The following is a 27321-nucleotide window of genomic DNA, read 5'->3' on the forward strand; positions in this document are numbered from 1 at the left end:
CGTATGTTCTCTGACCCCAATGGAATTTAATTAGAAATCAATAACAGAGATATCTAAACAATCCCAGATATTTGGAAAATGTTTTAAACTTACAGATTTTTAAAAAGTAAATAAATAAAAGTTGAAACTCAACATATGCAGACAGTTGGGACACAGTTAAAGCAGTATTTAAATGGTAATATAAAGTACTAAATGCCTATATTAGAAGAGAAGAAATACTTCAAATCAATGATCTCAGTTTCTACCTCAAGAAAGTAAAACAGCAAAGTAATTCCAAAGAAATTATAAGAAATAGCAAAGATCAGAGCAGACAACAAAAAAAGAAAACAGAAAATTAATTTTAAAAATTAATGAAACCAAAAGCCATTATTTTGAGATCAATAGAACTATGATCAATAAAAAAAGAGAGAAGATACTAATTACCAATTAAAAAATGAGAGAGATGATGTTATCACAGAGTCTATATATAGGCAAAGCATTAAAATGAACATTTTTAATAATTGTTTGCCAATAATTGACAATTTAGATGAAATGATTCCTCGAAAGATAAACACTACCGGCCAGGTGTGGTGGCTCATGCCTGTAATCCTAGCACTATGGGAGGCCAAGGTGGGTGTATCACTTGAGGTCAGGAGTTCGAGATCAGCCTGGGTAACACCATAAAGCCCCATCTCTACTAAAACTACCAAAATCAGCTGGGCGTAATGGCACACGACTGTAGTCCCAGCTACTCGGGAGGCTGAGGCACGAGAATCACTACCGGGAGGCGGAGGTTGCAGTGAGCCGAGATCAGGCCACTGCACTCGGCACTCCAGCCTGAGCAACAGAACAAGACTCCTCTCAAAAAGAAAGAAGAGAAGAGAAAAAAAACACTACCAACGTGCACTCAAGAAGATGTACATAACCTAAATGATGCCTTGGCTATTAAAAAAAATTATTTGGCTCTTTTATAAAAATATTATTTGTAGAAAAGTGGCAGATTTTGTAGATAAAAGGTAGTCTTTTTAATAAATGCTGCTGGACATTAATATGCCAAAAATGAACTTTGATGTTTATACCTTATGAAAAATAAAATCAGTAATGGTTCATACACCTGAATAAACCAAAAACCATAGAAAATCTTTTTGACCTTGAGTTAGGCAAAACTTTCTTAGATACAACACCAAAAGCATAAACTATAAAAGAAAAAGTTGATAAACAAGACTTCATTAATTTAATAATTTCTGTTCTTCAAGAGGCATCGTGAAATATAGTAAAAGACAAAACACAGATGGAGAAAATATTTGCGAATCACGTAACTGACCAAACCATTCTCTCCCTAGATATTTTCCTAACTAAAGGATATATCTGTACTAAGCTCACATCTGAGTGTTCGTAGCAGCTTTATTTATAATAGTCAAAAAGTTGAAACAATCTTAACATCTATGAACAGGTGAATGGATAAACAAATTGCAGTAAACCCATGCAATAAAACGCCACTCAGCAATAACAACTATAAACTATTCATACACTATGCACTGTAATTTGGATGAATCTTGAAATAGTCATGCTGATTGAAAGAAGCCAGACCTCTTTCCCCAAAAAGTATAATCCCATTAATATAAAATTCTTAAAAGGGTAAACTAGTGTATAGTGACAGAAAGCAGATCAGTTACTACTTGGGGACTGGGATAGAGGGGTAGTTATTTACAAATCGGCAGGAGATTTCTTTTGGAAGGGATGGAAATGTTCCATACCTTGATTGTAGCGATGGTTTCACAGGTGTACATGTATGTGTGTTTGAGAGAGAAAATGTATTAGTTTCCAGAAAATGTGTTAGTTTCTACACGTTAAATAGGTACAATTTATTATAGGCCCACTGTGAATCAATAAAGCTTTAAAAAACAAACAGATAATTTTCTAAGAGAAGAAAAGTGAGAACTGATAAATGTAATGGACTCACTAGAATAATTTCTGATGGAGGTCAAAGAACAATTCAAAAAGAAAAGATCTTAAAAAGTAAATAGGTAAATAAATTAAGAAATAAATAAGTAGGTAGGACACTAATAGGTAGTATCTATTATTCAGTTAACGTGCAACAGGCATTGTAACAGCCTGTACGCCTATTGGTAGCATAGCTGATGGCTGACAGCTCACAGTGGAGTCCCTCTCTGCTATTCCTCGCTGTGTAAGGAAGCTGCCTACCCAAAGCTGTGGTTTCCTCCATCCATATATCCAATGACTGGTCCAGGTAATACTGCAAAGAACCACTCCCTTGCTTTATTGGAGGCACCCGAAGACATCCCAGCTCCAGGGCTCTCTGTGGAATCATCTGCCACTTCTGTTGCAGCCCAGTTCAGCCTCTCCCTCTACACAAATCTCAAATTTCCTAGAGTCCCTCAAGTCTTTCTAGCTGTCGATTCCCTGAAATTTCTCCAACTAACCCCTTGTATCCAAATCCCAGAGGCTCAGAATCCATTTCTCAAGGAATCAGACTTGAGATCGTTGATTATCTGATTTAATCTACCAAACAACTCTCTGAGACATGTGCTATTTGTATCTATGTTTTACAAGTGAAGAAAGAGTTGAAGTTAGAAAATGTATGTAACTTATCCAAGATCACTAGGACAATAGTTGGAGGAACTGATTAAAACAACCAACCAACCAACCAAAAAATGGGTCTTTATAATAAAAAAACTATACAGTCTCATGGAGGTGGTTTTATTATGAATGAATCATTAAAATCCATCCTAATGTCTTCTTGATAGCATTTTCAAGTTAGCAGATTATATAAATGCTGAAGGCATAGTTTATCTTGGTACATCAAATATCTCTAATAATAGCTCTGTAAGTAGAAGGTGAAATGAGATATAAATAATGGTATGGATGGATGAATTAACAGCTAGTTGTATCGCTGTATCCAATAAGTGTTGATTAATAGGACCACATAAAAGTAGCCTGTGTATTTTTTGAGGGCAACATATTGTTAATGACTACACAGGCCTGCCGCATATATAGCTCTGATAAATGCTTGTGGAATTTAATTGAAGCCTTAGGGAGTCCCTGATAGATTGCCATCAAACCCTATTCTTGTCTTACATGATATTTATGTCAGTGAATTGAATAAAGCCTGCAATCGTAATTATACAATCTGCTCTAACTGTTCCATTAAAACCATGCTGATAAAATACACATTAAAGGAAAATTCTAAGATATCTAATTCATTAATATTTGTAAAACATTTGATGAGCAGCCACTATGTAATAGATCCTCTCCTATGCACTGAAGCCACAAAAGTGATGGAAATGCTTTTGATTATGTGGTACAAGATGACATCCAATAGATTTCAGGTGAAGTGCTAAATTAACTTTTTAAAAAATTTAGGATAACTGGTCAAGGTGTTGGGTTGGCCTTGGGGTGATTATACATTTATGGAAAACCCAACAGTAGAATATTGCTATCAGAACTATCTGAATCAAAGTTATTCTGGATTAATAGACACACAATGTCCAGATCACTCAAAGGTAGAATACCCAGCTCTATTCTGATCTGGGAAGACCACATCTACAGTACCGTATTCAATGTGAGCACCACGTTAAAACACCACAGCCAACATTTAAAAAATGACACATACACCAGCAATTACCCAGACTGAAGCAACTAGAACACTCTGGCACCTGTGCTCTAGGGAAAATAAGTGAAGGAATAAAGATTAACTTTAAGAAATGAAGCCTAAGAAAAGTCATAATCCATTCACAACAGTTGCTATGTCAAAGAGAGGGTAGGCTTGCCCTTTGACGCTTCAGCAAAAAGGGGGTAAAAAAATCACAAGGGAGCACATTTTGGTTTTACCTAAGAAAGAACTTTGTAACACCTATACCAATGTTAAAAGATGAGTCTTCTCTCTCAAGACAGGGTGAGTTTTCTCTTCCATGAGATATATATATACACACACACACACATATATATATACATATATACACACATATATATATAAGTATATATATATATTTTTTTTAGACGGAGTCTCACTGTCACCCAGGCTGGAGTGCAGTGGTGCAATCTCGGCTCACTGCAACCTCTGCCTCCCGGGTTAACGCCATTCTCCTGCCTCAACCTCCCGAGTAGCTGGGACTACAGGTGCCCACCACTTTGCCCGGCTAATTCTTTATACTTTCAGTAGAGACGGGGTTTCACCATGTTAGCCAGGATGATCTCAGTCTCCTGACCTCGTGATCCACCCGCCTCGGCCTCCCAAAGTGCTGGGATTACAGGCGTGAGCCACCACACCTAGCCCATGAAGTATATTTTTGAAAGAAACTGCATAATGTTTGTGGAGCTCAATAATAATAATGGTTTTTTCCTACTTCAAAAAAACAGAGACCTTTGGCTTGAGAATAAGCCACTTCATAAAATAGAATGTGGTGATGGTTTTTTAAACAGAGTTGATATATCTTGAAATGATGCATGTAAATTATTTCTTATAATGATATACTTGTTCCCCAGAATGTATTCAGATAAACATAATGAGAAAATAGAATTCAAAGTGCAACAATCTTTGTGGAGTAGGGTCCAACATATTGATCTGATACCTTATTCTATTTATTTGAAAACCTCAGGTTATTAGCAATACCATAACGATAATTCCCTACAACATATGTTAGTCCTTGTCTCATATCACTATGCCACATAGTGTACAGCATCATTTCAAATTTAGAGGAATGTCTACATACCTTGAATTAAGGGAATATAGATCTACTACAGGCACTATTTTTGGTGTAAATTTAATGAATTAAAATAGAAAGAGCAAAATATATAAATATATTACTATGTGTAACATAAACATGGTTTGTACTTTTTTTTCTTCTTTGGCCAAAAGATAAAATAAGACAAAAAATACTTTATAATTTTTAATGTTTTCCAGCCAGATAATTATCAATGGTTACGAACATTGGGCATGTTATTGAAACTATATAAATATTTTTGCATTATCTGTTCCCTAAAGAGACTTAACATCCTTTCTTTTCACTAACATCCAAAGCAGAAGCTTTCATTGTTCTAAACAACAACAACAAAAAAATGGTGAAAACCATTCATGTGAACAAGGCAGAGTCCTGACTAGTGTATAGAACCACGATCCCTGTCCGGAAATCATTTTTAAAAAATAAAATGACAGTGATTTTTATAAAGTTAGTGTTTCTATTTATTTATTTTTACATCATTAGTAGGTCTAAGTACAATTTTTTTTACATTGATATATTGGAGAGTGGTGAAGTCTGGCCTTTTAGTGTAGCCATCACCCAAATTGCATACACCATACCCATTAAGTAATTTCTCTTCCCTCACTCCTCCCAACCCTTCCACACTACTGAGTCTCCAGTGTCCATTATTTTATACTCTATGTCCATGTGTACACATTATTTAGCTACCACTTACAAGAACATGCAGTATTTGATCTTCTGTTTCTGAGTATTTCACTTAGGACAACATCTCCAATTTCATCCATGTTGCTGAAAAAGACATAATTTCATTCTTTTTATGGCTGAGTAGTATTCCCCGGTGTATATGTGCCACATTTTATCTAATCATCTATTGATGGACACTGAGGTTGATTCTATATCTTTGCCATTGTGAATAGTGCTGCAGTAAATAAACATGCAGGTCAAGGTATCTTTTTGATATAATGATTGCTTTTCCTTTGGGTATATACCCAGTAGGGGGATTGTTGGATCTAATGGTAATTCTACTCTTTGAGAAATCGCCATATTGTCTTCCATAGAGGTTATACCAATTTACATTCCCACCAACAGTGTGCAAGATTTCCCTTTTCTCAACATCATCACCAACGCCTGTTTTTGTTTTGTTTTGTTTTGTTTTTTTGTCTTTTTAATGCCAGATATTCTGACTGGTATAAGATGGTATCTCATTGTGGTTTTAATTTGCCTTTCTGATGACTGGATACATTGAACATTTTTTCATATGCTTATTGTCCATTTTAATGCCTTCTTTTGAAAAAAGTCTGCTCATGTCCTTTGCCTACTTTTTAATGAGGTTATTTGTTTCTTCATGTTGAGTCATTTGAGTTCCTTGTAGAGTCTGGATATTATTCCTTTGTCAGATGTATAGTTTGCACATATTTTCTCCTATTCTGCAGGCTGTGTGTTCACGCTGTTGAGATATATGTGTGTGTATATAAATATATACATATATGCACATACACACATACACACACACACACACACACACACACAGCTTTTTAGTTTAATTAAGTCCCATTTGTCTATTTCTGGGTTTTGCTGCATTTGCTTCTTAGGTCCCACAGTAAGGTCAAACAGCTGACATTTTTCTAAGAATAGATATTAACTGTAAAATACATCTATTTTCAATTTGTAAAGAAACCAGTGATTCATTATGTGCAACTATCAAGTCTTCAAACATTGGTCTTTTAACAGGAATCAAACAATGTGTTATAATTCTAGGACAAGGAGTTAAAGAACAGAAAGTTGTGATTTCTACCTTGGAATATCATGTTAGAAAAGGAAGATATGGAGAAATAAAACCATCATTTCATAAGTTAAATCTTAGGAAAACAAAATGAACCAACCAATGGAGGATGATTTGCAGGAAGAATTTTGATGAAACTGCACAATACCAGGAGGTGGAGGCTGCAGTGAGCGGAGATCACAGCATTGCACTCCAGCCTGGGCAACAGAGTGAGACTCCATATCAAAAAAAAAAAAGAAAGAAAGAAAGAAAGAAAACAAAAGGAAACTGTACAATATCTTTTAGCAATGAGCAAATTTCAAATCACTATCAACGTCCTGATGAAAATATAAATGAACCCCTTATATGTGCAAGCATTATACTAAGTACAAGGATAAAAAGAGATTTTAAAAATGCTCTCTGTTGCTACTTAGCTTAAAGTTTAGCAATCAGGGATAGGAGATCGACTTCACCATGCATGCTACAGTTAATTTGTGATGGCTTTCTGCAGTGTTGCATAGTAAAACAATCTGATCTAATACCAAAGCTTTACAGAAAAGGAGACCATTTTTTATTTATTGAAGTTTGCCATTGCCATGGGAGAGAGCAGTGAACTGCATGGATAGGCAGCATGTATAATGGTTAAAAGCGCAGACTCTCGAGCCAGGGAGACTAGCATAAGAAAAAATAAGCATAGGCTGGGGGTGGTGGCTCACGCCTGTAATCCCAGCACTTCGGGAGGCTGAGGCGGGTGGATCACGAGGTCAGAAGATCAAGACCATCCTGAACAACATGGTGAAACCCCATCTCTACTAAAAATGTAAAAATTAGCCAGACATGGCAGTGCACACCTGTAGTCCCAGCTACTTAGGAGGCTGAGGGAGGAGAATCGCCTGAGCCCGGGAGGTGGAGGCTGCAGTGAGCAAAGATCGCACCACTGCACTCCAGTCTGGGTGACAAAGCAGGACTCTGTCAAAAAAAAAAAAAAGAAAAAAAGAAGGAAGAAAAGAAAAGAAAAGAAAGAGAAAAAGAAAAAATAAGTATACTAGCATGTACTAACAATTACTGACATGTTCACGTTTATATACAGACATGTATAGAGGGTAAGATAAGGATAAATCTACTGCAATGTGTGTGATGTACAGATAGATCACTCCGAGATAAATTAATCTGCGCCATAACACTAATGGAAGATTTCATTGAAAACATGGAAACTAAACTGGTCTAGAGGAAAGGCTAGAAACTAAATAAGCGGAAATTACAAACAAAGTGGGCTAGGCTAAGAAAGAGCAGTAGTTAGGCTACTCCAAAGCAAAGCTATACAATCTGTGGTTTTCATTTTTATAATAGACCTCTTTGGATGAAGTAGAAATTTCTTAAAAGAGCCCTGGAGAAGACAGAATGCAAGGACAAGGACTGTGGACAGTTTTTTATGCTTGGACTTTATTTTGTACTTTAGGGAATAACAGATATTTCTTGAACACAGAAGTGTTATATTTTAGAGGGGCTCTCAGGGGTTTATAGGAGAACTTCCAGAAGTTCAAAGAAAAAAGCAGTCACTTAAATAGAATTCTTGCACATATCCTCCAAAAATTTATACAAAACAATGTTTTGCCAAAATAACAAGAACCTGAGTTTAAAAATGGGAGAAGGGCAGAAAGGGACAGCCAGGACCTGGTGCTGCAGGGCTTTCAATTACTCCAGACTTCATTCAGAAACTGGCGACTTAATTGGTTACTTCTGGCAAATGAGCCACAACAGCACACATCAAATATAGTATGTGTTGCATCCATGAGGAATTATTAGCTGTTGGCTCTGAGTTCACACTAATTTCCAGGAACTCAAAATCTCACCCACTTTGGTTTACAAGAGTGAGGAATTTGGAGCTCAAACATATTTGAAGTCTTGCAAATAGTTTATCTTACAACGAGTCCAGTAGACCTGAGGGACCATTCTTAGCTTTTATTTTTGGAAAAGCATATTATACAACTGTCAAAATCTCTAAACTCTGTGTGTGTGTGTGTGTGTGTGTGTGTGTGTGTGTGTGTGCGTGTGCGCGCATGCACGTGTGCGCATGTACTGCTAGAGTAGAACTGGCCAAGAGCAAATGCCCCTCCAAGAACCCAGAATAAAACAAAACTAACATGATAGGCATTTCTGGAGGTATTCCCAAGATTAAGGCCAAAAGTAAAGAACTGAAAGATGCAGGCATGTTAGTTCTTATCATATCCCTGCATAACTCAACTCTGGCTAATATAGGGGCTTAATGGATCCTGGAGGGTGACAGTAGATTATCATGATTATCATAAACTTAATTAGAGAGTGATGCCAATCATAGCTCCCATTGCAAATATGGAATCTTTACTGGTGCAAATTATCAGAGCCCTTGCACCTGATATCTATTTATGCGCCTATTAAGCTATTGAGTGCTTTTTTTCCCAATATCAATTAATAAACACAATCAGAAGAAGATGACCAATGACCTTTATCTGACAGGAGCAATAGTACTCCCTCTCCCTCTTATCTCAAGGTTATGTATATTCTCTTCATCTGTTATAATATAGGATGCAGAGACTTCTCATATTCCAGACAACATCATGCTAGGATTTTACATGATTGCATTTATGCTAATTAGACCTGGTGACAGAGTACTCTGCTAGTAAGACACACACATGTTGGCCGGTGATAGACAATTCCCATGAAAAGACGGGGCCTACCATATCAATAAAATTGCTAAAGTTCAGTGTTCTAAAACATGTCCAAATATCCTCTGTGAAAGATAAGTAGCCATAGGAATAGGGCCAGGTATGGTGGCTCATGCCTGTAATCCCAGCACTGTGGGAGGTCAAGGCAGATGGATTACTTGAGGTCAGGAGTTTGAGACGAGCCTGGCCAATATGGTGAAAACTCGTCTCTCCTAAAAATACAAAAAGTAGCCAGGTGTGGTAGTGCACGCCTGTAATCCCAGCTAGTAGGGAAGCTGAGGCAGGAGAATCACTTGAGCCTAGGAGGTGGAGGCTGCAGTGAGCTGAGATTGTGCCACTGCACTCCAGCTTGGGTGACAGAGTGAGACCTGGAAAGGAAGGAAGGAAGGAAGGAAGGAAGGAAGGAAGGAAGGAAGGAAGGAAGGAAGGAAGGAAGGGAGGGAGGGAGGGAGGGAGGGAGGGAGGGAGGGAGGGAGGGAGGGAGGGAGGGAGGGAGGGAGGGAGGGAGGGAGGGAGGGAGGATGTAGCAATAAAGTGTTTAGTGTTGCTGAACATGTTGAACATAAAAGATTAATTCCAAAATTTCCATCTCACTAAACTTTTTAATATCTTCCTTTATGGCAGAGGTCGGTAAACTTTTTCCATAAAAGGTCAGATAGTAATTTTTTTTAAGGGAGAAAGGGTCTCACTCTCTCATCCATGCTAGAATGCAGTGGTACAATCATAACTCACTGTATCTTCCAACTCCTGGGCTCAAACCATCTTCCACCTCAGCATCCTGAGAATCTAGGACTACAGACATGCATCACCACACTCAGCTTTTTAAATGTTTTTTAGAGATGGGATCTTGCTGTGCTTCCCAGGCTAGTCTTGAACTCCTGAACTCAAGTGATCCTCCTGTCTCAACCTGTCAGAGTGTTGGAACTACAGGCACCACTCCGTGTCCCAGACAGTAAATATTTTATACTTGTGCACCATAGTCTCTCTTTTGCAAATATTCAACTATGCCACTGTAGCATGAAACAGCCATGGACAAGTAATGAATGGTGTGTCTCTATCCCACTGAAACTTTGAGAGGGAGTAGACCATATTTGACCTAAGAGTGATAGTTTGTTGAATCTGTCTTTATGGTGTGCCAGAAATTTTCAGTATCCAAGCTTGTTGATTGTAGAATCTGTGTTTAAATTAACTAGTTCCTCCCATTGGGAGAAACAGAAGCCAACCAAAAGAGAACTGTCTCCCTAGTCTCACCTAATGGGGAGCATTATAAAATGTAGAGACCACACTTAAATACTTAATAATGTGTAACTATGGAGTATTAAATCTGAAGATTCTTAATGTACAACATTCTTACAGAATAAGAGCATGCATCCACATAGAAAGAGACAATACTGTACTATTCAACATTGAGGAATACACTTCCAACACACTTGCTCAAAATTTCAGTGCTTTCTGTTTTACAGCAAGGTGGACCTTTTAAAAAGGAACTTTACTTCCTGAGATGACACTATAAAATATGCTATGACTTTGCAAAAGCAATAATAATTTCTCTTCAACTTCATGAATAAAAACAGGCAATTTCTATAAGCCTTCACGCCCTCACTACCCTCCAAACAAAATTGCTCTCATATTCACTGTTAGTAACTTAACAATTACATTCAATGAGTATTTAGTTGATTGTGTTTCCTTTGTTATCTTGCTTATCAGTGTTGTCCATCTTAAACTACAAGTACAGATCATAGCTGAAACTTACACGTCTTTATATCACATTGACTACAACTGATATTTAGAATAATGCTCAGAAAGATTATCAACACAGATTAGGTGATCGGGATTTTCTGTGGCAGGGACCTCTCAACATGACAAAAGGGGAAGATAGGTCATTATTCAACCTCTAGACAGACCTTACAATACTTCAATCATTCCCAGACAGGTAAGAAATCCCTTTCCCCATTTCTGCTGGGGATATTGTGGCTTTCTTATTACTTCTTCTTTAAAGGCAGTAATTTTTCTTATGCACTCCGTGTCATCATTACTGTCTGAGTAGTGATTTCTTTAGCTAGTTTAATCACTCATTGGTTATATTTCTGTAGTCTAACAGAGAAATAACTCCAATCCAATGCAGAAATAAAAACTTGTTTACTCTTATTTGGGTTAAAACAATATATGTTTTTGTCTAATTCTGGTTGTTTGAAAGAAACAACTGGGAAAGAGGTCCTATGAGATTAGGGTTTGTGCTAAATAAGAGAATAATGAACAAGAATTCTACTTCCTGTTAATGTGTCACATTCAATTCCCTTTATACATATGAAACTAACAATGTGTTACTCATACTGATCTACTCCATGTAACGCTAAGGAACCCTTGCTATTATAAATTATTTTGTTTTTGATTTAATGATTTCTTTTCCAACCGCATATTAAGAGTCAGGAATCTTTTGTCCCTGCTCCTTTTATTTATGATTTGGGTGACTTTAGGCAAATCACTCTCCCTGCCCAGGCCTTACCTTTCCACCTATAAAAGGAAGAGATTGTTGTAAATGTTAATGTTATGATACTTTCTAAATTCATGAAGTCCCTTCACTAATATTAAACTACTTGTTCTTTCTTGCAAAGTTTATCATGTCTGCATACAAAATGAGAAGAATTATTTAAGTCGTGATTAACATAATCATTGTTTTGCCTTGTTTTTCTTACTCAAAGATATTTCATTTAGATCCTTTACTGCATTCTATTTTTTTAAAAATGTAAGGATTTACTCAACAATGCTGACTGTATCATCTCCTTGCACTTCTTTCATTTCCATTATATTACACTGTACCTCTAACTATCACTATTTTTTAAGTCTCTTCTTCTGGCTCCTAATCTACTCTTCCCCTAAGTACCTGTATTTTTCTGGGTTCTGGCCTAAATTTTACTTTCTATTCCTTGCATGCGATCCTCCTGGCAGGCCTTTCACGTGGTTTGGAGTGCCGTCTGCACACTGACAACCGCAAATCTGCATCTGTGGCCCTGATCTCTGCAGAGCCGCATCCCTCCCGTAGAGGTGCTTACTTAGTGTCTCACATCAGATGTGCTATAAGACACGTAAACTACTCCATATCTGATGCTGAACTCATCACATTTTACCAAATTTCTGCTGCTTCTCTATTGTCCCTACTCTTATTAAATGTCATATCATTCATCCAACTGCTTGAGCCAGAATCCTGGAAGTCATCTTTAAATCTTCCCACTCTCAAAACCTGCATCCAGTGAATTTCTCTGAAAAATGTGTCAGTGTGATAAGTTAAAAGTTAAACAGCTTTGCTTATTCTTTTCACAGTGTAACAGACTCCTGTGGACAAAACCCCATCCCAAAGAGAACATAAGGTTTGGCCCACGTGAGAACAAATTCATGAATCCATTTCATAAAGGTAGAATTTACATTTATATAGTATATTATCCTCTGAATTTGAAATTTACTTCCAGACTAAAACTAGTGAGGTGATCTGAGTGAATGCTTGTCCTGTTCTTTGGCTACATTTTCTTTAGTCAGTTTTACAGGGAAATCAATCCAATCCAATCCAGAAGTAAAAACTTATTCACTTTTATTTAGGTTAAACAGCATACGTTTTGGTGTAACTGGTTGTTTAGAAGAAACAATCCAGGAAGAGGTCCTATGAGATCAAGGTTTGTGCTAAATAAGAAAGTTATGAACAAAACTTCTGCTTCCTGTTAATGCATCACGTTCAATTCCCTTTGTACTTATAATGCTAATAATTTGTTACTCATACTGAGCTACTCTATGTCACGTGACTGCAAAAAATTAAAACAATTACAAATGAAGCTTTGGACTATGACACCATCTCCCTTTATCCTGTTTGAAGTTTTATTTTCCCTTCACTTTTCGTTAAGAGACCTCATCAGAAAAATATTTACAACAGTTCCTTCCCCCCATTTCAGAGTTTTGCTTACCTGCTCTCATCCAAGGTCCAGAATTATTAAATGAGGCCGGGCGCGGTGGCTCAAGCCTGTAATCCCAGCACTTTGGGAGGCCGAGACGGGCGGATCATGAGGTCAGGAGATTGAGACCACCCTGGCTAACGTGGTGAAACCCCGTCTCTACTAAAAAATACAAAAAACTAGCCGGGCGTGGTGGCGGCGCCTGTCGTCCCAGCTACTCAGGAGGCTGACGCAGGAAAATGGCGGGAACCCGGGAGGCGGAGCTTGCAGTGAGCTGAGATTGCGCCACTGCACTCCAGCCTGGGCGACAGAGAGAGACTCCATCTCAAAAAAAAAAAAAAATTATTAAATGAAAAATTCCAAAGATAAACAACTCATAAGTTTTTAATTTTCTGCCATTTTGAGTAACATGATAAAATCTCATGCCATCCTCCTCCACCTTTCATCCCTCCCATGATGTGAATCACCACTTTGCCCAGCGTGTCCACCCTGAACACCACCTGGTCATTAGGCATTTAGCAGCCATCGCAAATAGATCGACTGTTGTGGTTATCACAGTGCTTGTGTTCAAATAGCCCTATAGAACGTAATTGTTTATGAGTTTATTCACAATTATTGCTAATCTCTTACCGTGCCTACCTTACAAAATAAATTGAATCATAGGTGTGTGTATATAGAGATCAAAACATAGTCTATATAGGGTTCAGCACTATCCTAGGTTTTAAACATCCACTGGGGGTGTTGGAGCATATCCCCTGTACATAAGGGGTGACTACTGTACGTAGGAACATAAAATAAAAAATGCTTTCAAGTATACAAATTGCAGCCACAACGAAGAGAATTTTGGATTTATTTTTATTTTTATTTCTTATGAAGTCTTACTATGTGCCAATGCTAGGTACCCTTCTAAGTACTTTATAAGTATTAATTTATTTAATCCTAAAAATAAGCATAGAAAATAGATGCTTATAAAGTCTGTAAAATGGAATATTGCCCATTTTGGATATTAAGAAATCAACTATCAGAGAAGCAAATTGCCTAACATCACAGAAGCAAGAAGTAATTGGGCTGAGATTGAAACCCAGGTGGTCTGGCTGCAGAGTACATGTACTTTATCACAATGCCAGAATCACAGAACTGTGTAACCTGACTTCAATCAGATTCAAGGTCAAACAGCACATGCTATATTTTAGGGGAAATTTTCAGGAAAACCAATATATTTTATATGAATTTTTGGATGTATAGTGAAACAGTATAAAAATCTTCACAACCTGCATGCAAATCTCCTTTCTATTAGGCACAGGAGAAATGGTTTCCCTGCTATCCAAGTATCTGTCAGAAATTAGTTCCTGGAAGAGCTACTTCTGTCTTAAATTTAACTTCAACAAGATCAAGGTGATATTCCAAGATGAGAAGATTATTTAGAAGTGGCTCAGGACATAATACAACTAGACATGAAATATAGAAGAGGTTTCTGAAAAGCCTTGCAAAAAAGAGGAATTCTGTCCTAAAAAATAAAAATGTTTGGAAACACAGAACACAGAAGACATGTATTAAAGATGTGCAAAGAAATCTGGTACTACATGATATGTTCATAGGCAGAACCTGGTCAGGTGGTTTTAAATGAATCTGAGGAATATTTTTATAATTATCAGTGTGTGTGTTTTAAATGAATCTGAGGAATATTTTTATAATTATCAGTGTGTGTGAAAGACATCCACATGAGAACATTATGTGAAGGCAATTGTTTTAACATATGTTCTTAATGTTAGCACATTCCTCAAATCAAAAAGAATCTTAGGGATAATATTCTAATTTTGAAAATTTGAAAATTATTTCTTACTCTTAAATAGTTCTTCTAGATTTCCCTATGCCACTATACAAGAGCTAGGATCATTTTCTAAAATTTAGGCAAAGCCATCATTTAAGTAATTTGGTTAATAATATGCTGAAGGAAGGAAATTGGTAGAATGCAATTACACATACATACTTAAAATAAACAAAACTAATTATAAAATATTAACTAAAATTACTGTGATATCATTATGGTTTAGCAGTAGGTTTGTACAAACTGGAAAGGTACAATTGCATGGCTTTTATTTACCTTATGTTTTTCTTTTAGCTAATATCTTTGCTAAATAAAGTTAGCTGAACTAGACACTTTAGATGTACTTCTTTTTGTTTGTTTTTTGTTTTGTTTTGTTTTGTTTTGTTTGTTTTTCTAAGACAGAGTCTCGATTTGTTGCCCAGGCTGGAATGCAGTGGCGCGATCTTGGCTCACTGCAACCTCAACCTCCCAGGTTCAAACAATTCTCTTGCCTCAGACTCCGAAGTAGTTAAGATTAGAGGCATGCACCACCACGCCTGGCTAATTTTTGTATTTTTAGTAGAGACGGGAATACCATGACACTTTAGATGTATTTCATCTCTATCAAATAAATTTTAAAGAGTCAAATTAAAATCATTCAGTTCCTTACTGAGGATAGCTTGTAAAATCACCCAAACTCTCTTGCTATTTCTACTCAGAGACTCATTACCATCTCCTAAATGTCACTCTTGTAATTTCTGTAACTGCCACCAAATGGCTGGTGGCTCCTTGCTTTACACAGAAACACTTAGACAATTTATTTTTCTGTCTGTATGAGAGCTTAAGAATAGTGAGACGAGCTCACTATTGATTCAGCATTGCCTATCTTATGAAATATAATAGTACCAAGTTAATAAACTGCAAGGTTTGACTAAACTCAGGCATAAATTTAACTCAGAAATATCTCTGCAGAGAATTTTAAAATAGATACCTGATTTTAGTTAAATATTATTGACCATCAATAATTATTTAGATTATCATTAAATAAGGCTATACTCAGTAAGTTTGCTGGTAGTTTATTCATACTTCTTTTAAAGAACCAATCGCTTACACTGTGATCACTCTGAAAGCAACCTCTTAGATCACCTGATCTTACATTCTCTTAACAGTCCCTATGAGAACGCTTGGCATATAGATTTCTAATACATATATGTTTGTTCAACCCAACATTTATTAAGTGTATGGTACTGGCCTGACCCAGTTTCTAAGCATAGGACCACTGAAGTGGTTCTGTCTTCAAAAAGCTGTCTAATACAGCCTATCGATATAGTGTAATAGATCTATTTTCTGCAGGAATATGCATAAGATCCTGGGAGAGTACCTAGAAAGTACATCTACCTAAGGCAGAAGAACAGGCAGCATCTTCAAGTACTTCTGTTAGAGGGGCAACGGGATGAAGAAGTGAGCAGCATGAGCAAAGTTGCTGAAGTATGCCAGAAAATAATGCTCAAGGTCTTAAGCCATTTAATAACTAAAGGTTAGAGTACATGAGGGTGGTAGAAGGTCAGAACAGAGTTATAGAGGAGGCATAGTAAAATACTGGAGCAGCGGATCCAGAAAAATTTTGCACAATATCGAAGAGTTTGATTTTATCAGGAAGTCTAGGAGAATTAGCTATAAGGCATTAAGTAGTGAAGTAATAGGATTGATTGGGACTTTGGAAATAACTTCTCGACAACAATGTATAGATTGAATTGAAGGAGACTGGAGGATGCTACAGAGACTCTGGAAAAAGTGGCCTAAATTATAGCCATGGCAATAGGAAAGGAAAAAGAACATTCTAAGAGATACTGTGGAAATGAACTACATGAGATCTCAAACTGGTTATGAAAACAGTAAAGGAATGGAAGAGCTAGTTATATCTCCCAAGAGTCTGACCCAGCCAACTGCATGGATCCTGGTGCCGTTCACCAGAATAAAGGATATGAGAAAAGGAGTAAATTCAGTAGAGGGCCAGAGAAAAAAAGAAACCTTGATGATATCTCAGTGTGCTGAGTTCAGTTAGGCCTTGATAACTTCTGGAAAGAAGGGACAGCATAGAATAGTGGTTAAGAGAGCAGTGTTTCCGTAAAACGGGATGATTATAATAGTTCCTGTCCCCTAGGAATATTGTGAGTAGTATATGTAGGAAAGGCTCACGAGACAGGGCCTGATGTGTAAATGTTCTCTAATCATATTATTCATTGTCATTGCCTGTATCCAATTAGAGACACCCAGTCAATTTAAAGTGCTTGCTAAAGCCCACTAGAGAAATATGGGCCAAAGAAAGAAATTTTGGAATAACCTTCAAGGTGGATAGTGTTTCTCAACCCTAGTTGTTCTTCAGAATCATTGGAGCATTAGAAAATGCTGTAACCTAAGCTCTTTTCCTGGTGATTCTGAATAGCCAGCAATGAGAACACAGTCCAGATGGAGGTGGAAGATGGAATCATTTACCATATGAGATCTCCCAGGAAGAGTGAGCAAAATAAGGGATCTTTACATTCAAGGTTTCTAACAAGACCATTTCTTTCTCCAGAATCCATGGTTTTATTTATCATAATAGGACTGTGTGTGGTCCAATGTGAACCACAACATCATGGAAAAATCTGGAGATCCTGGAGTCTATTGTTTTGCACTGCCTTTAATGAGACATGGGGCCAGGGGAATGTTTGACAAAGCCAGTGACTATTCCTGCCGTCAATCATACTGAGGCAGATTTCAAGCAGGCCTTGGGAATGCTGGAGCTGGAAAAGATTCTTCGGGGTGTGGTTCTTTCATTGAGGGTGAGCTACCCTTGGATATGTGAAAACAGGCTAAAAACTCTAGCAGCACCATTAGGCTGGTGGCTACAGTGGGATAGAGGTCCTAGTCTCAAAATGGTGTTTTGAACCCCTGGGCTCACAGGCAAATGGGGAGAATGATGAACATTTCTCAGGATATGAGAATAGCAGGGCACACTCCTAACATTTGAAGAGCATTGTTGGCTCCAGGTGATTAAGACAACTATCCTAACAGCCTCTTTTGACCTGGACCTCCAGGGACCCACAGGTAAATGACAAATCTATACTTCTTAAGAAGTGGTGCCAAGAAGAGCTATAGAATCAAGTCTACTGTGACATGGAGCCAGCAGAGCTGAGCATAATAGCAGAAAAGAGAGACTACCTCATCTGTTCCATTCCCAAATTACAGGTTATCTATAGCAGCATCTTCTTTGGAGGCCAGAGACCTTCCTGCTATGCTATAGGAAGTGCACCATACTTGTGAATATCAACCGAAACACAGAGTGGAAAGTCATTAATTCACAAAGACCACTACTTCTTTATGTATCATTAGATAACCATGCCTTGATGTGTTGTACATAGAAGAAGCCAGGCTCAACTAAGGCACAACTAGACTAGAAATTGGTCTAAACCGAAAACCAGTATTTTTCCAATTATATTATAGGGTGTATTTGTAAACAACAAATATAGTAGCCCAGTTTGGCTGACTGAAGAATAAACATAAGAAATAAACTAAAAATAATGCTGGAAAAATTTGCTTAGAAGACGAATTTATGTCCTGAGTCTCAAGGAAGAGCGAAAACTAAATCCAGTAAACAATGGAGAGACTGATATTACATAATGCCAATGATTTTTTAGCAACTCAACTATGCCCTTCTACAGATATTACATAAGCCCCTACACTGCACAGATATTGCTGTGGGCTCTAGGAATGTAACAGTCACAAAAAAAGACAAAGTACTTGCCATTGTGAAGCTTAAATGCTAGAAAAAGGGTCAGACAGTAAACCAAGTTTGTAATAAACCTGGAAATGATAAATGCTACAAAGAGATAGAAAATGGAATACAGGGAAAAGGTGATATGGAGGTGGAGGCATCCTGGTTTTTCAGGTACTGTTTCTACAGATGACTTCTCTGGTGAGGGACATTTGAATAAGATCAGAAGGCAGAAAAGGAAGAAGCTATGTGGGCATCTGAATAGGGTGTGAGAACAATAGCAAGTACAAAGGCCCCAGAACAGAAAGAAGCAACCAAACTCTGATTTCACAATGCTGACTGCCTTGCTATTTTTCTTACATGAAAGTCTATGTTATTTAATACAGGACTTGTTTCTGTGTTTTGTTTTGTTTTTGATAAGTATAATTGTCACAACATGGAGGTTGAGAAGAAGAAAAAAAATCTCTCCATCCTCTTTGTCCTCTAGAAAGATTAGAGCCAAAATAACTGTTTAACAAATCTACCACCACCGTTCCCGTCTCCAAAGCCCTACTATCATTTTTTAGTATACCAATTTTCTCTTTTATTGTCTGTCGACTGAGGATATATGGGGGCAGCCCTTTATTGTTATATGAAACATTCTCTGCAATTTGGAAAGGCTGAGTTTTCCTTTTGCACTTCTAATTATGAAAGGGAACTTGGACACAGGATGTTCGCAGATACAAAGCAGCTGCGAAAGAGCACTTCTCTGATGCTTTCGATTCATTAAAAACCATATTTTGCTCCTTTCTGAGGAATGGCTCCTTAGAATTTCCGTAACACAATGATATTCTGACCAGTTTGGTAGTATCACACATGCAAAACTTTATTTTCTCAGCATTTTGAGTAGAGGCACAAAGTTACATGACTTTCTGGATGTTTTAGAGTATACAAAACACCTCAGAGAAAATTGTTTCTTAGTTATAGCTTCTTTGAAGCTAGCAAGTTTCAAGTTTACTAGTGTCTTTCAAATAGGGAATATTAGAAATTTGATTTTTTTTTTTGCCTCATATCATTGTGGATCTTACTGTCTTTACTCTCTTGAAATTGCCTATATTAAAACTATCTTCTGTTCAACAGTAACACTTTATAATTTATACCTGTCTTAAAAACAGAGCGGGAAGGCAATCTAGACAGCAAGTACTGTCATGATAGATTCTTTCCTGGCTCTGATGGAGTCACTTTCTAGAGGGTGTGGAAATGGCATTATCAAAAACGAAAAACACTGTCTTGAATTCAACCTTGACCCAGTTACTGAACTTGAAATAGGGCAAGCTTTAAACCGTAACAATATTGGTAATGTAAGGCAATATTATATGACATAATGTACAGGACACCAGAAAGTTCTCTGCCTAAAATGCCAACCCCTTCACAGATGCTCCATTAGGAATGCATTCCTTTGAATTAAATGCTTCTTTATTCCCACAATTTTCTTAAAGCACCATTTTTATGGAAGGGTACAGATGTGAAACATGCAATGGAATCTTTTGATGGAGTTTAGGACACAAGAATATAAAGCTAGTAGTAGGAAGGGATACTCAAAGTGCAGGAAAATGTTGGTAAACCACACTAAATCCATTCCTTTCATGTTTATCCTAGAGGCAGCCCTACATGAAACAGCAAATGCTTAATATTCTCATTAACCATTCAACAACCTTAGTGTAACCACAGAGTATGAGGGAAGGCAATCACCTGGGGAAAGGGCTCTTCTCCAGTAGAAATACAAACACAGAGCAAACATTCCCAGCCATTTTCATCAAATTGAATTTGAACAGAACACCCATCTGGAAGGTTTCAGTCTACAGTAATTTTAAGTTCATGTTTTATGTCTTCTCTGACACAAAAGAGCACTGTAATAAAAAAAAAAAAAAAAGGTGACAATTTGCCACTTATAGGCAAGTAAAAGGTAGAAAATTGCTCCAACCTGGCACAATCATGTTTGTTTGGTTTTTTTTGGAAAATAATATTAGGATAGCTGCCTTTAAGGAAGCAACAATTTGAGGGTCTAGGTTTCATAGAATAAAAGGTAGTCTGTACAAAGTAAAGGTTGTACAATGCTTGCACATCACCATAAAAGTCTGTACAGCATAAAAATATATTTCTGTGGCCTTTTTTCTTTGCTTATGCCATGAATCAGCAAAAGACAGATTATTATCATCATTATTTCTGTAGCCTTCTTCATTATCCAAATGCTTTATAGACATTGATTAGCTAACTCTTCTACGAACCCTGCCAGAAAGGTCAATATGATTAATCCGAAGGCAGAGCAAGAGAGCCGCCCTGAGGTTAAGTGATTCATCCTTCCCTCCAAGGAGATCAGTGGAGGACAAGATGTAAACTCCAGAGTTCTTCTATCTGAAGCTGTTCCTATCCTTGCTGACATAGGTAACAATGAAAGTGCTTTTTCTTCCCTGGTACAGTTGATGCAGAGAAGACTCAAGTTTGTACACTCTTATAGGTAAAGAATAAACTGTTATCCTTTGTGAGATTCTTCATTTGATTAAAATACATGCACTTTGGTAAAATTTTCAATCTGTGGCCAGAGAAGGTGTTTCAGGTTAGAGCTCTTACATCTTGATGCAACAGTTTGTTCTTTCTATAAATATTTATCAAGGTTCTACCATACCCCCAGACGCACAGTCTAGGTTTCAGAAATACCAAAGTGAATTTGAGAGCCAATGTCCTGCTTTCATGGTGCTTACTCTCTAGTGGAGAGAGACAAACAATAGAAACATTAAAGAAACAAGAATAATAACAGTGATAAAAGGCCAGGAAGAGAGTTAACATAGGATGATGTAGAAACTGGTAAGCAGGTGTTTCTTTAGGTTGGGTAGTCAGGGAAAGCCTCTCTGAGAAGCTGGCATTGAAAGTGTGTGACAAGAGGAAGCCAGCCATGTGAAGAGGAGAGCCAACAGCATTCCAGGCAGAAATAAGAGCTGAACTAAAAAGTAAGCTACTAAAAGCCTGAGGTAGAAATGAGCTTGGTGTGTCGAGGGACTGGAGAGCAAGTTAGTGTGGCTGGAGGATAGTCAACAACTGGGAGAGTGGAATAATTTAAGGTCAGAAAAGTAGGCAGGACCAGAATGGGTAGGTCAGAGAAAGCAGCTTGGAGCTTATTCTAAGTGCCTTGGTAAACCACAGGGAAATCTTAAGTGGTGATGAGACAAAATCTTACTCCTATTTACCAAACATTACTCTGTCATTTTAGGAGAAAAGAGCTCCAGGAGAGAAGCCAGTTAACAGGCTATGGCAGTGGTTCAGGTGAGAGATGATGGTGACCTGAACTGGGCTGAAGTAGTGCAGATGGAGGTGGAGATAACTGGATAAATTTAAGATAGGAATTGACAGAAGAGTTGGCAAGACTTGCTGATAGATGTGGGAAATATGAGCAATGAAACCAAAGGCACCTATTTATTCAGATGAAGAAAGGGAAATGAATTATTAGGAAGTGTTTGAAACCTTAAGCCTTTCCTAATGCATTCATGGAGCTCGAGGATCCTTACCTTATCTTAATCAAGCAGCAGATAAGAAACATTTCAAGTAAAATGACAAGGGTGATGTAATCTGGTTTCTGGTTCTTCACAATAGTAGGTGCTGGAAGAAAGTAAACTAGGAAACTAGATCATTCCACAACTGTTTAAGAAAATCTTAAAACTAAGACTTATTTGGGCCCAGTTAAAATTATTAAATATGGAATGAATTCAAGTAAATTTTGTAATGATGCATTTATTAAAATTTTTTTATATTTCAAAGCATAGAGCTATTTTAAGACAATATAGAAGCAACCCAGTCTTCATGAAGCATATTCTAGTGAGGGGAAACTGGCAACAAATAATTATCATAATTAATTAATTATAATTGTTATAAGGGAAACAAGGGAGAAATATGAGCCATTCTAGGAGGTCATTAAGGACTTCTTTAGAAAGTGACATGTAAACTAAGGTCTGAAGGACTTAGCCATGAAGATGCTGTGACCATCACTTGGATATAAAGTCATAACTCATACACTCACACTCAACAATTTACTGACTACAGCCATAATGTCACCATCTTCAAATCCTGAAGAGAGAGCATCTCGTCAATTGATTGCCTGGTGTCAGGGCAGGTGCACATTCCTGACCCATTTGGTTGTGACTTGGGAATGAGAGTGTGCCAAAGGGAACAGGGGCCTGTATTTTCCAAGGACTAAAGGAGAAGCTGTTGAACTGGGAGAGATGTTGGGTATGACAGTTAGTTGAATTATGTTTCTAATATAATCCTTTGCTCACTTTTTCATTCCCAGAACTCAACAGAGTACCAGGCATATAGGAAGTGTTCAACGTTGAGTGATAGATTGATTGAATAAATGAACAAAGGCAATTAGATACACAGCAGAAGGCAATTTTTGTCTCCCGTTAAGTAGTAAGAAAGTCTATATACCAGATCAATTATGGTCCTCTCCCAATATACTTTTTGGAACTGTGCCTCACTTACAGACAGCCTAACAAAATTAAGTTAGAAATATTTTGATTATAATTGATACCTGATTTTTTTTCATCACTGAATCCAGTGCTTCTCGCTTCACAGACTTTAAAGATCATAAGAATCACTTGGCAGCATATGTGAAAATGCAAAATCCTAAGTCTCACCCATTTCAGAAGAGCCAAAGGAGAACCCAAGAATATCCTTTTTTCTTTTCTTTTTTTTTTTTTTTTTTTTTTTTTTAGACAGAGTCTCACTCGATCACCAGGCTGGAGTGCAATGGCACAATCTCACTGCAATCTCCATCTCCCAGGTTCAAGCAATTCTCCTCCCTCAGCCTCCCAAGTAGCTGGGACTTCAGTTCACACCAATACACCCAGCTAATTTTTGTATTTTTAGTACAGACAGGGTTTCACCACGTTGGCCAGGATGGTCTCAAACTCTTGACCTCATGATCCGCCCGCCTCAGCTTCCTAAGGTGCTGGGATTAAGAATATGAATTTTAACAAAGATCTCAAGTGATTAAGATGTAAATGACCAAATTTACTTTGAGAAATACTGACCTCCAGTCATTCTCTTCCCAAGTCCAGTCTACCACAGATCTAAATAGTCCTGTGGGTTTCTTTGCCTTCCATTGTCATTGTCACTGACAATTTAGATATTATTTATCAGTTATATTCCAGTAGCCACACATCTGTTCTTTCTTCAGTGTCTCTATGTCTCAATCCAACTTGTACTTTAATTTAATATATCTTCCCAAAACAATGATTTCTGGACTAAAACAAAAAGTTCAAATAAAAAGTAGCAGAATCTAGTATGTTTACATTTAAACTACAATTGAAATCTATCTTTTCTCCATTTTAGCCTCCTCAAACTTGTACACGACTACAAAGGCATCCTACTTATTTGCTCTTCCAAAGAGTTTCCTGTTTTATATGATGTAATACTCCCCAAAAGGAAACCTAAAAACAAGAATAATCAGGAAATCTGGTTTTAAAAAATCCAGTGTTTTTCAAGCTGCTGTGCAAATGTGAGTAATTTCCTTAGCTTCTCTGGGATCCATTTGTTCTATCAGTAAAGACACAGAACCAGCTTAAACTAGTGGCTTTCACACATTTTGGTGATCACCCACTGAAAGAAACAGGCCATGACAATGAGGTTTCACAAAACATCCACAAAACACTTACTGCATGCGATGGACTCTGATATTTTATCTTCCAATCTACTTTATTCTGTCATATTACTTCTTGCATAAAAATGCTAGTTGCAGCTTTCTAAATTGATTTCACAACACTCTACTAGATCTGTTGGGGTGATCAGACCCAACACCAGGTCATGGGGGCGATGAAGTCCGGCGGAGTCAAAGGAATGAGAAAAGACAGTATGAGAGAGAAAGTGGGTCTGGGGGCCAATGCAAGTATGGAGGCCGTGAAGGCCCTGAGCTCTGGAAGCCCAGACTATTTATTGCTGATCAAACAAAGAAACAGGTGGTGAGAATGTGGGGTTGAAAGGGAGCATTGCATTAAGCACATGATTTACAGCTGTGACAGTTTAGCATTTATATGGCCAATTCTAAGACACAGTCTATCTAGGAGCCTGGGAAGACTAGAAGCAAGAAGCCAGCAAGTCTAGACATATTCCAGAGCCATGAGGGGTTTTACGCCCTGAGTCCTGGATTCTATCCAAGCCACGTGGGGTTTTATGCCCTGGGCTTAGATTATGGTGCATCAGGGCAGCCTTCCACCCTTTGGCACAGAGCTTTGTGTTCCAAAGGCCACGAGGGGTTTTAGACCCTGGACTCCAGACATGTTCCAAGACTCTTTTACATTATGTCAGACATGCAAGCCCTGCCTCAGCTTCTCCCAACACTCAGCTTTTCCCAACAAGGTCACAGCTGCAGTTTGAAAAACACATAGATGATCTTTATGGTCTGCTCTAGTTCTAATGCTCTATGACAGTGAACAAACATGCCAGCTCTTTTGCATACTTGTGTGTCTTCCCAATTTATATATTTTTACTTTTATAAATAAACTCTAGGGGAAAAATAGATTTCCTAAGGTTATCTGACAACTCTGATAAAACAGTGTTGATACATGTTATAAATACATGAATTTAAAATTCAGAAAGTTTAATAATGATGTAAGCCAATGGAAAAAAAATGGATTTATTTTCTTATTTTCCCTCTGATCCAGGTACAGATTGCATCCCAAGAATTCTTACCATGATTGAGGAAGTGGTACCGCGATGGAAGTGATGTCCCTTCATATTTTGATTATATCACTGGTTATATCACTTGGCTCTCAGCCCTGACTTCACTGTAAAATCACCTGGGGAAGTAAAATAAGCAAAAAATGCCCCCATTCTAAAACTATTAATTCAGACTATAAGAGGGTGGAACTGAATCATCGATATTTTTCAATCTCTCCAAGTGAGGACTGAGAAGAACCAGACTAGCTGATATACCTCAAAAGCCACAGTGTTCCGGCTGCCCAGTTTAGCCCAATGACAGAAAACAAGGGTGATAGAAGCATTCTTGTTTAAATGTAACATTCCCATTTTATTCCCTTCCCTTACATTCTCCCCCCTAAGCTTCACACTAGTCTTCTCCTTCATCATCTTCATAATTCAAAATTGAGAACTGCTACCTACTGCAATTTCAGCAAAAGTGTCTTTAAATCCCAAATCTGCTCCACTGCTCACATACCTTAGGGTCCTTGAGAGCAAACACCATTTGAGAAGGGTCACTCTATAAACTACTGATCCTTTACCGTCTGTTCTCCAACTCACTCTGTAGGGTACAGATGTAAACAGCTTATAGATGTGTCATTTTGAAGACCTGATAATAGGGGAGGAGGAACAAGCAGCTGTCATCCCACAGGTAAGCACTGGGAAAGGTGGGCTAAGAACAACTGGGGACTTGGGAAGACACAAGCAGACAAAAACAGCCACAGACAAAGAGACTCAAGGGACTAAACAAAAGGTGTTAAAAGTCACGATTTGGCTTCAATGCCACAAAGCCTAAATTTTGAGTGAATCACACATTTTAAAAATCCATTCAAGATAGAGAATAAAGATTAGGAGAAACATAGCAAAAACAAATGTTTGTTTTCGGGGGTCATAGTGCTTTTGGTTTTTGCTCTGTAGACTTAATTTTGTTATAGTGATAAGTTTTGTTTATTAAGGAAAACGTAACTTACAGTGTTACATTTTCCTTTATAAACAAATGAATTGAATTTTGAGATACAAGGGCTTTGTTTTGAATTCATAAATTCTCATGTCAGATGAAAGCCACTGGGATTTATATGCTTCCTTATCGCCACCTGGTGTGCTTTAAAATACTGCAAGGGAAAGATAGCATAACGCAACTTAGTTATCAATGGAAAATCAAAGCTGGTGGCTAAGCAGTTTATTAACAGACAAATACCCTTGATGTAGCTCAATGAGCCACAGATGTAATATGGGAACATCTCATTCAATAATGTGGCTTTCCCTGGCCTGAAGTCACTGATGAAAGGGCTTTCTTCTGTTTTGAAATTATGACACTTTGATAGTAATGTTATTTTAATATATAATAAAATTATGTTATAAATAAGTAGTATAAATGATAAAAACAAATAATTTTAATTTTTAATAGTATTGGTGCAAAAAAGGTGGCAGTGTTTTATTTCATTATGTTTTGATTTCGTTACTTGACATACATAGGACAAATTGGGGATAGGTAGTCAGCTTTCCTGAAGAAGGCTAAGAGACGTATCACAGAACTCAGGCACCGCCTCTGGCTTTCTCCCCTCTCCCCAGCATAACGATAGGACTTTACTTAGGTTGAGTTGGTTCAAAATCTGGACATGAGTGCAGGGGATATAGACGTCTCCTTAATGGAAACGTGTAGATGATCAATGCAACTACTTCTGGAATGTTGAAAGGAATGTCACGGAAGGCTTGTGGTGAGCAAGAGTTAAGCCTCTTCTCAACACTGGCAGGTTTCTACGAGCTTGGAAAAGATCACCAACAGCCACGTGCTCTCTACAGAAGCAAGGGGAAGGGAAAGTCACACTGAAATACTTTGCGTTCACTCATGCTCTGTGGGTCTCCCTCGTGCCTACTGATTTCTGTACTAGTGGTTATATGTATTGGGGCTGCATAGCAAGT

General features: G+C 37.6%; 2 long non-coding RNA genes across 3 annotated transcripts in view; both read right to left on the reverse strand.

Moving 5' to 3' along the window:
• Positions 1 to 13420, reverse strand: part of LOC105474835 (uncharacterized) — a 115889-nt gene extending 102469 nt beyond the window's left edge. The window contains exons 1-2 of the long non-coding RNA XR_982965.2: positions 13121 to 13420; positions 5416 to 5489 (exon numbers count right to left, since the gene is read on the reverse strand). This is a non-coding gene — a long non-coding RNA (uncharacterized lncRNA). The remainder of the gene's footprint in view (positions 1 to 5415; positions 5490 to 13120) is intronic.
• An 11979-nt stretch (positions 13421 to 25399) lies between these two features.
• Positions 25400 to 27321, reverse strand: part of LOC105474830 (uncharacterized) — a 76386-nt gene continuing 74464 nt past the window's right edge. For both annotated transcript variants that reach the window (XR_011621616.1, XR_011621617.1), the window contains one exon: positions 25400 to 26008. This is a non-coding gene — a long non-coding RNA (uncharacterized lncRNA). The remainder of the gene's footprint in view (positions 26009 to 27321) is intronic.

The sequence above is a fragment of the Macaca nemestrina genome, chromosome 4, assembly GCF_043159975.1.
Source record: "Macaca nemestrina isolate mMacNem1 chromosome 4, mMacNem.hap1, whole genome shotgun sequence".
In the NCBI taxonomy this organism is placed as follows: Eukaryota; Metazoa; Chordata; class Mammalia; order Primates; family Cercopithecidae; genus Macaca; species Macaca nemestrina.